Genomic DNA, 12,809 nt, shown 5'->3' on the forward strand with positions numbered 1-12,809 from the left:
AACACATCAGAGGTCATATTGTCTTCAAAAATAGACCTGTGTGTATACAATACGAAAAACTCTAAATTGTACAGACTCTAAAACGCAACAGAGACTACAAAAGATCCATAACCTACCCCACATTTCCATACATACGACCCCCCCCCCCCCCCAAAAAAAAAAAAAATTAACAATAAAAAACACTAAGTAAGATATGACAAAAAAATAATAACGAGGACACTTTATGTGGCTCTTTGTACAGGCGCAATCGCATGTGGTGGGGATAACCTTGTTTTCTGAAATCAACAACTCAGATGCAGTATCTGCTCTCTTTGAGCGTACATTAGAATTATAAATGGCAGAATGAGTAGAACTTATCTTGGTGTATAAACATATGAAATCTTTAGGTTATTCATAAAAATTCATGCTACTTGTTAAATCAGTGGATATGGAATAGTACAAGATACATCTACAGATTATTCCTTGGTTGCACACTGTATATAATCTTGTGCTTAAGAAAGAGCGTTTTGTTTACTGCATGTTGTTGGTCTTTTGGTCGTTTTTCGTTTTTTCCCATGGTATTGTTAGTTTGTTTTCGACTTATGAGTTTGAATATCCCTTTGGTATCTTTCACCTCTCGTTTAGTATTCTTCAGTTCAAGACCAGTCAACCCTCCCAATCTGATATTTATCTGAAAAGTTACATAAAAATCGATACAAAAAACGCTTTACTAACGGTATAGGAATTACGTGTAAGAGTACTTTAAGGAAATGGCGACAATATATTGCCTCAAAATAGGATAGAGTGGGTTAAACGCGAAAAAAAAGTATCAGCGAAAATATTTATCAACAGTATTTCAGTATTTGTACATAATGTCTGTTTATTTTGATCGTTACTCTTCCATCATACACGACAGGTTTCACATAACTGAACCATGTCGAACATGAACTAAACCATTACACTACCGTTAACCAAACCATGACACCGATTTTTCAGTAATCTTAAATTGTGTGCAAATATAGCATTTTTTCGGAATTTAACAGTCCGCAGGGACATGTCACCTTACCCGGACACATTATTCTGACTCCAAGCCGACCAGTCTTTGCTCTTACTCCTTAATGCCGCGTGCTTAGCGGAGAAGCAGCAAATACCAATTTTAAAGTCTTTGGTTTGCCCCGGGCGGGGTTAAAACCCACGTCCTCCCGAACTCGAGGCGAACACGCTAACTACGAGACCGCCAAGGCAGTTAGGATGGCATTCGATATCGCGAGGTGAGCTATAAAGGACCCAAATATAAACCTTTTGTAGAAACATCCACAAAATAGTTTATTGTCTTATCTAGGTCAATGACAAATTAATAAAAGCATAAAATAACAGGGAAAAACACGATACTAATAATCGCTAGATTACACGCTATGGATGAGCACATTTAATAATAAGTAAGTGGCAGGGTTACATACGGTTGTTATCAATCAGTTGTCTCGCTATCTTTGGACAGAAGTGTTAAAGGAAAACAAAGCAATATACTGTCAACAAATCAACAACAAAGTACTGGTTCAGTACTTTGCTCAACATTATCACAGGAAATAACAAGATACAAAGGCGTACTGACTTTAATAAATATAATACACACATTAACCGAAATAAAGAATTCTTCCCTTAGTTTATTTATTTTGTATTTACATTGTATCATAAGTCAAATTGATTTGTTCAATGTATGTTCACTGGTGTTAATATGTCCTTTGATTGAGTTAAGCTATTTCAGTTGATATTTTATAGTGTGTCTTTCTATGTTGTGATGTTACACTATTGTTTCAGAAAAAGGGTGAAGGTTTGGTACCATTAAAACGTTTAAACCCGCTGCATTTGTTTGCACCTGTCCTTAGTCAGGAATCTGATGTTCAGTAGTTGTCGTTTGTTGATGTGGTTCATAAGTGTTTCTCGAGCTCGTTTCTCGTTTTTTATATAGATTAGACCGTTGGTTTTCCCGTTTGAATGGTTTTACACTAGTAATTTTTGGGGCCCTTTATAGCTTACTGTTCGGTGTGAGTCAAGGTTCCGTGTTGAAGACCGTACCTTGACCCATAATGGTTTACTTTGTTAAATTTTGACTTGGATGGAGAGTTGTCTCATTGGCACTCATACCACATCTTCTTATATCTATTAAGTAAAATTATATATAAATTCCCGGCGAGGTAAGAACAACATTTGCTTCCGCAATTTTGCGTATTTAACATGGTTGTGCTGATATTTAGAGTAATTATATATCTATATATATATATATATACAAACAAGTCTAAATTGAAAACAACGTTCAAACCTATGATTGCGTTTGATAAAACTGCAATTTTTATACGTGTGCATGCAAAAAAATTTCTTGATAAAGGGGTCTAAATACAGCACAAACAACATTTTCCAAAAGACCTAAAAAGTGAAAAAGTATATTTTAACAAAACGCATTTGACTAGCAGGTCGAACAATGGATGTTCTTAAACCCTGCTGACTGCCATCGGTGATTGCCAAATAAACGGATCACCAGATGTAACAAAATGGATCTTAACTATTAATTTAATACCAAACAGAAAACAATAAACTTGCGGAAAAGATGGTATACCGCAAACAAAAGGTGCAAAAATTAGTACACCATATCCGGATTTCGACAATTAATGTCTCTTCAGTGATGTTAGGAATCGAAACGGTATTTGGAAGGCCATATAATTTACCTAAATTTAGGATTGACTCTTAAATTTAATAGAGTCGAAATAGGATGAACGGATTATATAAACCCGAAGGCAAATATAATACAAGCCCAAACGAAAACATATAAACAAGTCTAAATTGAAAACAACGTTCAAACCTATGATTGCGTTGGATAAAAACCGAAATTTTTATACGTGTGCATGCAAAACAAATTTCTTGGTAGAGGGGTCCAAATACAGCACAAAAAACATTTTCCAAAAGACCAAAAAAGTGAAAAAGTATATTTAACAAAACGTATTTGACTAGCAGGTCGAACAACGGATGTTCTTAAACCCTGCTGACTGTCATGGCGATTGCCAAATAAACGGATCACCAGATGTAACAAAATGGATCTTAATTATTAATTTAATTCTAAACAGAAAACAATAAATATCGTGTTTAATTTCTTTTGCCATTGCGTCAATGTTGGTTTTGCGATCGATTATCGTTTCTTCATTCGTGGTCGCCCATGAGTTGGCTGGGATATAGAAATATTATCATCCGAACTTCTCCGATTCCGGAATGTAACCCATGCTAAAGCGGATGTTCTTTTCACTGCGGAATGTTTGAATTCGCTCTGAATGGGGATGTTAACTCCGATTTAAGAACGCTTGCTGCAACTTCTTAAGGATTGGGTTTATGACATGTCGTAAGGCACTTTTTTTGCCCTGTCCAACTTATCATGATTTTCCAGTAACAATCCAAATCGTCTGTACTTCATACTAGTCGACTCATTTTGCAGAACATACTTATTGAATTGATTGTAAATGTATTCCCGTCCTGAACAGAAATGCATGAAATACTTGCCACCAGACATTTAGTAACCAACATTCAATAAATCTGTTGTGTTATGTAGGATTTATTCTAATGAAAATTTAGTTGAGATTGAATTAACCCCAAAGAGCAAGTAAATTCGTCGATGTATGATTTGAAAAGAAACAAATACCAATGAAGTACTCGTTAAGATCAATGATAACGTTATTCATTTTAAAGACATTTATACCACTTTTGATATAAAGATTATACTTTATGATTATATTTATAGTAAATATATTTCAGTTATTTATAACAGTGATAAAAAATAATTAGGAAATTATCGAATTTATGTCAGCAAAGAGATTAATTGTTTAACATATTTTGTTGAAAGTTTTTTTAAGATATTTAAAACCAAAGTAATCAATTTTAGAAAGTAACATGTCTGAACTAAAATTGTTGTTAAAAGCGTGACATCAAAACTCTGTTAATTGAAAAGACTACTGTACCTTCTGGACATTTTCATTAGATAGTATCTATTGAGAAATTAAAATAATTTGTGACCAGCGATAGATTTTACCAGATAAATTGTCCGTTCTCGGACACCTATTGTAAAAAGGACTTCGCATGTTTATATATTTCACGGTCACTTACTTTGTTCAGTTTGTATCTGTGAAACATGATCGTTCTTGTTTATATTGTAAATACGTAAAGTTATAACGTCACCATTTTGCAGATCTTGCAAGCTATTTTATATTACAAGAAATAATTTTACCAATACTAAAACAGTCAGAAAAAAAAATCACGATCGGGTTTGATGTTTCGTTCATAATTTTTTTTCATACAAACAATAACAGTTCTCGTTACTTTACTTTTTATTAGGCTCAGCCTTTCAGGAGAAACCTAAAGATTTTTAATGCGTTGATTGTGCATGTGTTCTGCGTTTATAAACATACATTATAGCTGTTATGTAGTGTTACGGCATCTCTATATTTTCATTTTCTTTTTTGGCATGAATCTTTAACTACGAAATCGTGATATTTCGTGTTCGCCGTTATAAATAAAAAGAAAGTTCTATCTTAACAAAAACACAGTTGTATAAAAAATATCTACAAATATCAAGCTGTACAAAAGCAATTTTGTTCAATTTCCTTTCCATTTTACTCTAATTTTGTCAACTATCCACATACACAAATAAAGCGTTCCGTGTTATGCTACATAAACCCAAGATCTATACATTGTATAAAATAAATTTGCCATGTCTGGTTCCATTCATTAAAAACTGTAGGAAAGTATGGGAAATCTCAAAACACAATCTGATAAAAAAAAAAGTGACATTAATACGGTTTATCTCATTTATAAGATACACCAATTTAATTAAAGAGATTTGATTATTTATTTTCCATAAATGAACTATTGTATCATTCGGATCCGCATCTTGTTTCCGGTTAATTAACATCACGTGACTTTTCAGCCTCACATCGATAAGTAGACGTCAGCGTGTGTTAATTCAGAACCAAGTTATTTGAGACCCGGAAGTGATTCTGGAACCAATACATGTCTTAATACCATATATATAAGGCTACTAAGAACCAAAATTTTGGAAACGGTATAAATGTATTATTAGTTTGATCGAGGAAGTGTATATATATATAATAATCATTGGTCAAGTCAGTATCTCACTCCTGATGACTTATTAACAACGAATTATATTACAAAAACAATCAATAATAGTAAATAAAAATCGGTTGGTGTTAATTTGAATTAAAAAGTGTTATCTCCCTTTAACTGTTACTGTGACATAGCTTAACATATGTGATTTTCATTATTTTATTACCTTTCAATTTCATTTACATGTAAAAAAAACGATCCAAAATTTAATTACTGAATGTCAAAAATCTTTTTATACTAAATTCAAATTAATTCTGTTATTGAAATAATGTGGTCACTTTAACTGAGGTTAACGTAAAGATTTTTTTCAGCTGAAGAATACATCGGGATTTGGCCTTTATTTTTGCTGGAATTCGGGATTTACACTTATCGGGACTTGGGAATGGATGCTTTCATTTTCGTTAATTCGAGTTTAACTGTTTATTTTTGCTAGGATGACAACATCTCCCCACCCACCCCACCCCTCAATATAATATGTGTAACAATGTGCCAATTGTAAAATTCGTGGTATGTTTTATCATGTGATCTAATTTTTTAACGTTAGATACAGGTGCGGACCCAGGATTTAAAAAGAGAAATATCTTCGCATTTTTTCACATTGCATGAACATACAGTAATTGCAATTTTGTTGGATGAGGACGGGGACCTCGATAATAAAAAAAAATATGAGAAAATTCAGATCAGAAGTAAATCCTTTATTTTCACTCTTCTGACGTCAAAGGTGAGGTGTAACTTTTTTGAGTCCTCGACGTCGGAAGTTGCAGCAAAACGCAGCCTGAGACCACAAAGAAACAGACATATACTGAGTTACTTGCATTTTCTGCTTTTAAAAAATAAATACATTCTGATGTAATCTGCACGGAAGACCCCATTTAGACAATGGAAGAAAGATGTAAAGAATGGTTATCAACTTTTTCTTTGCTGTATCGTATATTAATCCTCCAATTTCCTCGTACTTCTCTTAACACTGTCCTCCAATGAGGCATAAATTTTACTTTTAACTTTGAAAAGCGTTGATCGTACGAACACTTTTAGTATGAAGAGTATCGTACTTAATAATGCTTTGATCAAACACCAACCTGTGTCAACAACTTTGAAGTTTAGAAGAAGAACGTATATCAAACTATTCCTTAGAAATGTTCCAACATTTTATTATATCCGTATGTGTCTTTAATATTGGCCTTTTCAAGGCAGACCATTTTTATCTCATCGAGTGCGGGAGGTCATGGGTTCGATCCCCAGTCGGGTCCAAACAAATACTTTAAAATTTTTATTACCGCTGATCCGCCTACTGGTTCGCGACATTTAGGAGAAGGAGAAAATACTGGTCGGCTCGGATTCCGAATAAAATGTCCATTTATAGATCCTTGTGGCAACCCTTTAAACATTGATTCACAATAACGGGAATGAGAACATACTTCAACACACTTTTTTTCTATTATATAGTTAAAAAATAAAGCTGTGTTTTGTATACTGTTTGTATTTTGGTCTTTGTCTTCTTTTTTTATCATGGCGTTGTCAGTCTATTTTCGACTTATGAGTTCGAATGTCCCTTTGGTAACTTTCGCCTCTCTTTTTTTAAATAACTTTACTAAAGATTAAGAGATGAGGGGGAGACAAACAAATTATTTTTAGCAAGAGAAGGTTATTGGGTAGGCAATCGAAAGCCTTGGACAAATCTATTAATATTGCCACTACATATTTAATATGTTGATATGAAGCCTTTTTTCCAGTCTTCTACTATTTTTTATAAAGGTGATTGTCATATGTATCATTTTCGAAACACTGACAGAAAAGTGTGAAAAATGTGACCCTTTATTAGTCGAGAATGGCTTGAATGTTAACCAAAAATTCTTGCTGTTAAGTCCTCTTACACATCTTTCCAGGAAATAGTTTCTGATTGATTTCTTTTTTTTTTTCAAAACCAAATTTCACTGTTTTCAATAAGATTCGCTTTATTCAATTATTTTTACAATTTGATATTTATTATACGCCATCCTTTTTATATATATATTTTCCTACATATATTTCCTATATTTTTGTCGATTACGTTATAATAGTTATTGACCAAGCAAGTCGGTATATGTCATTTAATCTGCACGGCTCAGGTTACCCTACTTGACCCGAACGACGTAGGAGTAACAATCCAGTGGTTCATTGTCGTTTGTTGCTGTCTGTCATGTTTTTTTTGTTTATTGTTTTATCATAAATCAGACCGTTGTTTTTCTTGTTTGCATTGTTTTACATTGTGCCATGTCTCTTATAGCTTGTTATTCGGTATGGGATTTGATCATTGTTGAAGGGCGTGCGGTGAACTATAGTTGATTCCATCAACGTCATTTGGTCCCTGGTGGATAGTTTTCTCATTAGCAATCATACCAGATGTCCTTATTTTTTAATTTAATTTAACGCTGAACGTTATAAAGTCACCCATCATCATTTTCCTCACGTGTCTATTATTGGTATCAATATATAGAAAATAAAAGTATTTGAAAACCATGTTTTTAGCACATTTATAAATATGCCTTTATTATCTGTCAAGTATCTATTGAAATAAAGAAATACATGTTTTATACAGTGACACTTCTACACCATGCAAACTACAAATGCAATAAGAGCAAGTATGGATAAATTAAGTGAACACATCTTTTTTTATACAAATAATATCCGCTTATTGTTTAGATGTCAACCATGGATTCTGTTAACTGCCAAATATAACTTTGGATATCATTATCTAGATGTGGGGAATGCGAGTTAATGCAACAGCAACCCGACGATTAAAAATAACCAAAAGACATCTAGAGGGCAACATATGGACCTGTTTGTTTACTCTTATTTTTGCCCAGCAACAAAACAATAAAATGAGAACAACAGATATGCAAAATCTTTTTTATGTAAATGTTTCTGTTGGCTCTCTATCCTACCACCCTTAAAAGTCTACCGTGGTTTTTTTTTAAATACCAATTCGATTTCAAAGTGTGAGCGAAATCACTTAAAATATTATTTAGTATTAAGTTATTTTTAGTTGCTCATGTACTTAACTTTGGAGATTTCTTATATCATAATATACAATGTAATTAAATTTATGTTGAATTATTGGTAACGCTTGCAAAATTTTGATTCCAGATTTTCTTTTACAGATGCTTATTGTTCCAACTTTAGAGTCATTAATTTTTCGAGAATCCCCTGTCGAGTGAAGTTAGCCTAAGTTGAGAACATAAAACTTATTATAACATTAATGTTACCAATTTTACTGTATATATATAACTTACGTTTGTACCTCTCAGAATCGAATAGCACATGTATGACGATTTTGAAAAATAAATTAAATTAACAGGACAGTTGTGATAAGAGCAGGTGATTGTTTGGCCCCCTTATTCTCCGAAAATAAATAATTTTGCTGATTTCATTGATAAATGAACAAGTAATTATATAGTCCTGACACATTAGTGCAAAACGATTGCTTGTGATGTCATAAAGTTGACAAAATCGACAATGTTGATATAAGGTAGCCACTTTAAACATAGTTTTTGGACAAAATAGATAAGGATTAGATATTTTTTTACACATTAACACCTTTATTAAATACATCTTTTAGCAAAATATCTTTTTGGATAAAGCCTTTACTCCTTTCTTAATATTAATGACAATTCTCAAAACTGTGATGCCACTTTGGCAGTTTTGTAATTTTGAGACAATTGTAAGAAGTTTGAAGCCCTAATGCAAATATGTAAGACAACATTCAAAATATAAATACTGATGTCTCACGGAGTAATTCTGTCTTATGAACATCTGAATGATGTTATATGATAGATTTATAATACTTTTTTTGATTTTCGAATCCAAAGCTTTATCATATATACCTTCTCCAAAGCGCATTTCCTTAAAGAAATATCATAGTCTAAAGTCCGGGAATGAGACCACTCGACCATGACTGCTAACATAACCGTGTTAATAAAATTTATACTTTTACTGCGCTTTTATTGGCATTTCGTGTCAATATAAATAAGATCAAATACTGTATCGGTTAAAAAAAGAGACGAAAGATACCAAAGGGACAATCAAAATTTGTTAGTTAAAGAGACATCGACAAAAACAAAAAACGACGAAAAGACCAACAAAATTTACAAAAAAAACATTGCATAGCAATTAAACTAAATATAAAATCCAAATGCAGGATTGACATCAAAACATCATAATTCATAAAATATGTAAAATAGAATATGTATGCAACAAACACAATGTGTCAATATGTTCAGTATATTTCTTCTACTTCTACTTTGTAGTGACCGCCTTCAACACGTTGAAGTTTATGTCACTTGTACTACACTACAATTACAACGCCCATAGACAACATATTCTCATAAAAAAAGTTTAGTATATTTCATTTAGGCTAATAAAAACCAAACTACAATATCAAATTTGATGCCCACATGACAGTGTCATGTGCTGAATACTCTTGCCAAGTTTAAGTTAAACATGTGTGCATATATGAATACTAAAATATTCCTAAAGAACACAAAACATATGATAAAATAATCATAAACTTGTCAATACACATACTCAAGAAAATTCTAGTACATTTCATTTAGGCTAATAAAAACCAACAAATTACAATATCAAAATATCAAATTGGATACCCACATGACATTGTCATGTGCTTAATACTCTTGACAAGTTTGAGTATACATGAATACTGCAATATACTAAAACAAAACAAAATATATGATAAAAGTAATCATTAACTTGGCAATACATTAACTCAATCAATTAACATTGTTCATTTATATACAGTATATATATTATGGCTGGTTTTTTTTTACTTTAATGTTGTCGTTCTTTGTGTTAATTATTTCATTTTACACACATTATCTGTTAACTGTTGGAAATGGACCTTTCGAAAACCAAACTTGTGATAATAATCACAATTTAACCATATGAAATAAAGTAGTACTATTAATCGTATCGCAATACCAAAATAAAATATTATTGCATGTTAAATTTTCTAAAAAAGAAAAAGAAAAAAAAAGAGAAAACGGATAAAATTCTCAACGCTGTTCACACATAAACACATGATATATTGCATGATATATCGGAAAAATTGTCTCTCTTTTCGGATTTTTCTTATCAAAATCATCCAGAAACCTTCAATCAAATTTAAAGAGAATCCTACAAAAATAGAGGAGGTAGTGTGGCGATAAAACATAGTATTGGTTGACTTTGAAAGCCTTTTCCGCTCAAAATAGTGCCCATTTCAAATGTTTCTGAGTGTCTAACTCATCTATGGTTATGATGATTGGAAACCTTCATCCAGATTTGAAGAGGATGCGACAAAAAATAAAGGTGCTATCAAGGCGACATCAACGTAGTGACGGACGACCGGGTCAAAACCATTTTACCTCAGCAAATACAGTACGTTACTATGGGGTGTTGCTGTTTTACAATAAAGTCTAAAATGACAGCTACTGTCGTGACCTTATTTTTTTTACCTCTAAAAGTGACACAAAATACATATTTTATTTCCTGTGATTAAAATAATATGTATGGGGGTAAGCAACAATCTAATACTTATATTCCGGTGTAAGATTCGATCTCCCGTTTATTCAACATGTATCGTTCTATCTGAACATACACTTATGTTGCCTATCGTCACCGCGTTGGTAAGATATCGAAAAAATACATATTCTTATATACACCCATTAACTAAAGCATAATTAATTATTCTGTTTTAAAATAATATTTTTGTTTTTATTATAGCCAATAATTGCGTTTTCTTGGTAATATAACAGAGTCTCTAGTAATAGTATATATCTAGCAGCTTTGACCGTAGATACATGTACCCTACAATAGTAGCAATAATAAAAAATATTAAACTACAATATTAAACTTTCTTTAATTTTCATATGCCTAAATATAGATGTGAACCGTATTAATTCCCACACATTCAAGAATAAAAAAATAAAATTGAAATTCTTTTTAGATACTTCTATTGATTTATGTTCCAAATTTAAAACCGTGTTTTAGTCAATTCAGAAACGATAATCAACTTGCGATTAAAGGTTCTTGTTGATTTTCCTTTCTATATCCACTACTTCATATAAATTCTCTGCATTTGTTGTCTTGTTTTTTCTTTTCATTAATATTGCTGTTATCTTGTTTTACAATTTCTTTTTTTACTAATAAGCTACAGCTTTTAAAACAATAAGAAAATAAAAATATCATCATAAAACGTTGAATATTGATGTTATATAAGACCATCATAATTACTATATACAAACAAACAAAAATAAAATGTAATATATTCAATTTGAATGCTCATAGTTATTTTCTATGCTTCTTTTTCCATTCAATATACATATCCACTTCTGCATCCATACATTTTTGGTTTGCTAACTCATATGGACACCCTGTCTTCCTCTGGTGGAAGTATATGATTGCCTCCTTATGTAAAACAAAGGTCACATAGTGGTCAGCAAAACTGAAAGTGAAATAACAAGAATTTAAACTTTAGTATGTAATGGTTATACACTGTAATTCCTATCTTTTTGTTTGTAAAGTCAGTTTAAGACATTGACGTTTTTATACATTTTTGCAAATGTGAAAAAAAAACTATAACCTTCTGCGACTTACCATTTATAAATAATAACAGAAAACAGCATTTGTATTGCAAAACTTAACATACTTTACTTAGCAGACTGGGTATATATATATATACCATGCCGTCAGTATATCCGCCCATCTAAGGCTGCATTCGCGGCGCTTTGTCCAACGTTTTCGTATATATATACCCTGTGGTTGTTTAATTGTTCCTTTCCATAAAAATTGAACTATTTTGATGAAAAATAATGACCAAAAATTGGCCAAATTATTTCATACAAGAAATAGAGTGATTTCAAATGGCTTCAAATGGAACTATGTGCCACCAATGCGAATGTTGCTGTATTAGCTCCCACATTAACCCATTAGAATTAAAAATTGCCTCTGATGGTTATGTGTTTTATGTCATAATAACTAACAGAGGAAAACTTCAGAACGACCTTTTATTCATTATTCCCGCCATTAGTTTGGTTCAAATTGTCAGTGTAAATTGTCTAACGATCAACGAAAAGCGATAACTTTAGCTAAAGATCAAGACGAACGAAACAATTTATATATGAGTACCTCTTTATTATATAATGCTTAAAAATATTCGTAAGAACCTAACTATCTATAAAAACATGGCCTTTAATTGACATAATAATATAATTTTCTGGTATAACTCGACGTTTCAGCCATGCACTAGTTAAACTTACAACTTATATTCCAGGAAAATATTTTGAAGTTCAATATGTGTCAGCTTCCTTATCCTTCTGCCGCCGAATCTGAAGGGTTCGTGATGATTGTACACCAAATTGTCTGTCAGATATTTGAGCAGAGCACTAATAATCTTTAAAAAAAAAAATATATATATATTGTAGATTGTTCTGGTGAACACGATCAATGTATAACCCAGGCTTTAAAGGAGCTGTCAAATTCATGTTCACCGATTTGACTCAAATTCTCATATTTGATTTATAACATACTAAAACGTATATCCAAATTACAAAAAGTCTAAAATTAACAATTAACAATGCGTGGACTCGATAATATTCATCAGGATTTCGTACGATTTTAGTCTAGACTCCATC

General features: G+C 31.9%; 1 long non-coding RNA gene across 1 annotated transcript; it reads right to left on the bottom strand.

Moving 5' to 3' along the window:
• Positions 1-11,016: 11,016 nt before the first annotated feature.
• Positions 11,017-12,508, bottom strand: LOC127708526 (uncharacterized). Its single transcript, XR_007985295.1, has 2 exons — positions 12,435-12,508; positions 11,017-11,620 (listed from the first exon to the last, which is right to left on the bottom strand). It is a non-coding gene; the product is annotated as an uncharacterized LOC127708526 (long non-coding RNA).
• Positions 12,509-12,809: the final 301 nt, after the last annotated feature.

The sequence above is a fragment of the Mytilus californianus genome, unplaced genomic scaffold, assembly GCF_021869535.1.
Source record: "Mytilus californianus isolate M0D057914Y unplaced genomic scaffold, xbMytCali1.0.p SCAF_7, whole genome shotgun sequence".
Lineage (NCBI taxonomy): Eukaryota > Metazoa > Mollusca > Bivalvia > Mytilida > Mytilidae > Mytilus > Mytilus californianus.